Source organism: Phyllostomus discolor, chromosome 4 (genome assembly GCF_004126475.2).
Source record: "Phyllostomus discolor isolate MPI-MPIP mPhyDis1 chromosome 4, mPhyDis1.pri.v3, whole genome shotgun sequence".
Taxonomy (NCBI): Eukaryota; Metazoa; Chordata; class Mammalia; order Chiroptera; family Phyllostomidae; genus Phyllostomus; species Phyllostomus discolor.
The window spans coordinates 119,362,335-119,368,334 of NC_040906.2; positions in this window are offsets into that span (position 1 = coordinate 119,362,335).

Sequence of the window (6,000 nt, forward strand, 5' to 3'; positions counted from 1 at the left end):
CACTTCTGGGTCCCATCTTCTCACTGCTGTGTAAATTCCTAATTCTTCTCACTTCCGGATGCAGAAAAATTCATCTCTTTTCTTGTTTTGTACTCACTCATCCAAATGGCCAGGAGGTTTCATCTTCTACCTCCAAAATGACCCAAGTGAGATATCTTTTTAAATAAGCATCTATCTTTGTGCTACTCCCTTTAAATAGCAATATTTTATTTTTCTTCTTCATATGTGTATATCTTAGCTTCCTGATAGAAGCACATTTTACTTTCATACTATGTTCTAAGCATCTCAGCTTTGTATCTCTCTTTGCCACATACTTATTGAATAAATAAATTAATGAAAGAATGATAAAAGGCATGAGGACAAGGACTTTTAGGGTGGATAAAAAGAAGGGAAGACTGATTTCTGTCAATGACTGGGAAAACTTAGACAGCCTGTAACTCATAGTTGCAGATGACCTCAAGCTGGGAGATAGAAAAGGGCACAGCAGTGAAATTAAGCAAGATCTTGAAAGCTCTGTACTAGCATTTCCAAAATGCATTGCCTGTTACTAAGACCTAGATTACAAAATGTATTATGTAAAAATTAACATCTTAGGAAATGACGTGAGGTATTCTCTCCCAACTCCTTTTTTCTAGAATGAGAAATGTAGGAAAAATAAGCTGCCATCGAGGTCTCCCTGGACTGAATCCTTACACCAGGGCGTGGGCAGCACTTAGTTGAAACCACTTCCTCTGGTTTATCATTGTTCGTTCCCAGGAGATGACTTCCATTCTCTCTGTGTCAATAAGCTGTCACTTCTTCTCTCAGAAACAGTAATTTTCCCAGCTATTAATTCTACCAATCAACTGGAATTTATTAATAAAAACATGTTCTTTATTCCTCACTGACAATCACAAAGAAACTTCTGCATTTGCCATGCTTTATTCCTAACCATCCACAGCCACCTCAGGAAGCAAATCTGCCAACACCACCCATGACGTGACAGTCCTCTGCCAGGTGGCATCTCAGGTTTGTTCCCAGCACTGAGACCCAAGCAGCCCACAGTTTCAGCACTTCATAATTTCATAACTATTTAAGTTTAGAAACACTCAGAATGTTGACCTCCTTGAGAGTTTGAATACAAGTTTAATGTAATTTGAAAAGAATTACTACCTACTGTTATCTCAACTGTCCTCCCCATACTGCCATATCGGATAGAAATAGGATAGATGTGAGGATTAGGCAGAAATCACAATAAAACGCTATTCCAAAACATAGTCATTTATTTGAGAATGCAGTATTTTTTTAAGAAAAACAAAATTCCTAAAATAATAACAATATTTGCTATCCTTTATGGAGGACTCGGCATGTACTAGATACAATGCTAAGTTGAATGGCATTTCACTCAATTCGAAAGGTGAGTATGAGGACTTCTATCTTTCATTAAAAAATACTGAACTAAAGTTCAGAGAGGTTATATAACTTTGTCATGGTCACTTACCTGTGTTTTCAAAATATAAAGCCACTTTTTGGCTCTCATAATAAATACTGAATAAATGAATTACAGAAACAGTTACTAAATATATGAACCAGTAGCTTCCTGAAACAATCCACACTGCCTACATAATTTGTTCAGATGCAAAGAAAAGCACAAAAAATAATTATAATCCATAAAAATTATGAAGAAAATTCAATAATTTTGGATTAAAAAAGTTTTTTACACTGAAGTCTGATATTTGGTTTAAACAGAGGGATGGTATGAATATTCTGGGGAGATAAATCTAGTTGATAGGGGAACTCAAGAGCTAAAAATTGAGAGGTTTCCATCAAGATGGTGGTAGAGGCAGACATGGCTCACCAATTTGCACAACCATGTCAAAATTACAACTAAAATATAGAACAACCATCACTCAGAACCATCAGAAATAGACTTGAATGGAAGTCTGACAACTATGGAATTAAAGAAACCACATCCACCCAGACTGGTAGGAGGGATACCAGTATAAATGGGTTGGTGCCTCACCCACATGTGGTAGATAAAAATTGGAGATGGATACCACGAGAGTAAGGACTCCAGCCCCACACCAGGCCCCCCAGTCCAGGGTTCCAGTGCCAGGAAGATAAGTCCCCACAACTTCTAGCTATAAAAATCAGTGGGGATTGAGTCAGTGGAAGGAACTTTTGGACCCCCAAGCAGTTCCTCCTAAAGAACCCACATACAGACTCACCTACTCAGACTCACCGCCTCTGAGTTCCAGAACCAGGGTAGCAGCTTGAAAAGGCACCAGTAGTATACAGGGAGAAACTGAAGTGTCTGGCATCAAGGCAAACAGAGGCCATTGTCCCTCTCCTAAACACTGCACCCAGACTCAGCAAGCTGGTGCCATTACTGAGACTCTATAAATCTGGCTAACACTATTTGACTTGCTTTGGAGCTCCTCAGAGACTCTGCTCCACCCAACTTATGGGCCCACCCAACTGGCTTTTCCATATGAATGGCTGATCTTGGTTCATGCTTCACAATTTCCTAAAACCTATCAAACAAGCAACAGCTGGCCACAGTGTGCCCCAGGCCCACTCTAGCAACAGCCAGCCTAGATTCACAATTTGGCTTTGCCTAGGAATCTCCAGCCCAGAACAAGTAGTAGCTATCTCAGACTGCTTTATAGCTCAGGCAAGGTGGCCCTGGGAAAAACATAGGTGAGGGCTGACCTTGGTCTCAAACACCCAGGAAACCCCAGGGCCAGCAAATCCAATTGACAGATACAGACCATGTCAGAGCCCCACCATCCTGCCCCTGCATAGCTGATCCTCCCTGTATGATGGAAGTTGGTGGTCAGTGGTCACAGCCAATCCTTGCAGCTGACAGGCCTAGGTAAATACCTCCCATTAATCTACCAACAGCAACTAAGGCTCATCTACAAGAGGAAGGAGTACACAGCCCACATGGAGGGCACACCTTGAGTACATAGCTTGGGTGATAAGGAAGGCCGTGCCCCTAGACCCTACAGGATACATACTAACATTAAGCCACACTACCAAGACATGGAGTTATAGAAGCTCTACCTAATACATAGAAACAAGCACAGGGAGGCTCCAAAAGGAGGAGACAAAGAAACATGGCCCAGATGAAAAAACTGATCAAACTCCAGAAAAAGACTTAAATGAAATGGAGATAAGCAATCTGTCAGATGCAAAGTTCAAAACACTGGTTATAAGGATGCTCAAGGAACTTAGTGAGGACTTCAACAGCATAAAAAGATCCAGTCAGAAATGAAGGATATACTAATTGAAATAAAGAACAATTTACAAGGAATTAACAGTACAGTAGACGAAGCCAAGAGTCAAATCAAAGCTATAGAACATAAGGAAGCAAAAACCAGCCAATGAGAACAATAAGAAAAAAGAATAAAAAACATGAGGGTAGTATAAGCAGCTTCAGGGACAACTTCAAGAAGCCCAACATTTGCATCATAGGGATGCCAGAAGGAGAAAAGAAAGAACAAGAAATTTGAAAAAGAAAGAACAAGAATTTGAGAAAGAAAAAATAATGAAAGAGAACTTCCCTAATTTGGTGAAGGAAATAAGACATACAAGTCCAGGAAGCACAGAGAGTCCCAAACAAGATGGGTATGAAGAGGCCCACTGCAAGACACATCATAATTCAAATGCCAAAGGTTAAAGATAAAGACAGAATCTTAAAAACAGCAAGAGGAAAGCAGTAAGTTACCTACAGGGGAGTTTTCATCAGACTGTCAGTCGTTTCTCAGAAGAAACTTTTCAGGCTACAAGAGATTAGCAAGAAATATTCAAAGTCATGAAAAGCAGAGACCTACAGCCAAGATTGCTCTACCCAGCAAAGCTATCATTTAGAATGAAAGGGCAGATAGAGAGCTTCCTAGACAAGAGAAACCTAAAGAAATTCATTATTAGAAAACCATTATTATAAGAAATGTTAAAGGGACTTATTTAAGAAAAGAAGATCAAAACTATGAACAATAAAATGGCAGTAAGACATACCTATCAGCAATTGAATCTAAAAAACAAACTTAGCAAACAAGAAGAACAGAGACTGAATAATGGATACAGAGAGTGTTTTGGTGGTTGCCAGGTGGGAGGGAAGTGTGGAGGAATGGGTGAAGAGGTGAGGGGATTAAAAAGTACAAATAGGTAGTTACAGAATAGCCATGAGGTTGTAAAGTACAATATAAGAAAGGGAGTAGCCAAAGAATTTAGATGCCTGACCCATGGACATGAACAATGGTGGGGGCATTGTCTGAGGGAGTGGGGTTTGCTGGGTATAGGGGAAATAACGGGGGATAAGATCAGAACAACTGTAATAGCATAATCAATAAAATACAATTAAAAAATAAAAATAAAGAGGTAAAGCTTTTAGCCTTAGTAACAGTTGATAAGCTTAAGTCAGAGGTGTCAAACGCAATTTCACCAGGGGCTACATTAGCCTTGCTGTTGTTTCAAAGGGCTGAATGTAATTTCAGGGCTGTATAAATGTAACTACTCCTTAACAGTTAAGTGAGAGCTCAGCACTGCCACCAGGTAGAAACAAGGTGCCAGGCCAGATAAAATAAGGTGGAGGGTCAGATTCATCCTGCATGTGCCTAATATTTGCCACCTGTGACTTCAGTGATTAATGTATGTGGAAAGATGTTATTCCAGGAACTGGAATGCATGACCTGTGTGACTCCAGGAGGTCAACATGCAATTCAATCTTTGTGCCCCATTGTGTTCCAAGGAAGGGATGTCCTTGAGGCAGATAAATAATTGTTGATCAGCAGATAAAAAAGTACTGGGAAAACCACCATACTGGAACTCTTATCTGATTAAACTTTTCCCAAATCCTTTACTTACCCTTTTCTTCTCCTTATAACAATGTCAGCTTGAAATAAAAGGTTAAAACAGGTTTTAGGGTACATAATGCACCATCATCTCACATCACCAGCATCTAAATAAAGCACCCACAAAGATTCAATCCTTTTCTCTACTTATTGGCTGGGCAGTGACAGGCAGCAGTAATGTCACCTTTCCGGTTTCACAGTCACTTTGCAATTTTACTCGAAAACTTTTGGCTTCACTATTCCTGGGTAGTAGTAGTTCTCTTCACTACTTTTATTTTTACCATCATGATAACTTTCATCTGCCATATAGAACAAACTGACTTAAAGTAGTTATTATTGCCCATTTCTGGTGTTCTCTTGACCAGTCAGTGAAGTTCAGATGATTAAAAAAATAAAGAAATATGTATTTTGTAAATTTTATATTTCATAAAATCTTTTTTCTTGCCTTAATTTCTACAAAATTACTAATTATGTTGTTATAATCAAGATTAGTTCTGTTGATATATTGTCAACTTAGACAACCTTCCTGACTCAACGTTCATGCTGCCTGTCACTACAGGAACCAAGGACAGAAAAGGATTGAATCTTTACAGGTGCTTTATTCAGACGCCAGCGATCTGAGAAGACTGGTTTTGTCATGTCAAAAAGCATCTTAACATCTCATCTCAAGCTGACCTTTTTTTAAGGAGAAGGAAAGGGTAGGTAAGGAGTTTGGAAGGAAAGTAATTGGATAAGAGTTGCAGTCCTGCAGTTTTCTTGATATTTCTTTATCTGCTGATCAACAATTCTTTATCTGCATCACCAGTGTTTCCTCTCTGGAACACAATGCTTTAGATACCATCTCCAGGGCTTGCAGACTCCCTGGGGCACAAACATTGAATTGCTTGTCAACCTCCTGGAGTCACGTGATTATTCACTCCAGTTCCTGAAATAACATCTTTCCACAGGTATTAATCACTTAACCCTACCAACTGAAGATAAAATCTTTAATTTTTCAGTTCCCTATCCATGTCATAAATTAATTTAAATTAGGAGAAATTTTGCTCTGTAGTGGTAAAGTAGCGACTACAATTATCAATAAATGTTTAAAGAAATATTTAGACTGAGAAATAAGCATATATTTTCCATATCTTGCTCAAATATTATAATACAATGACATGATAAA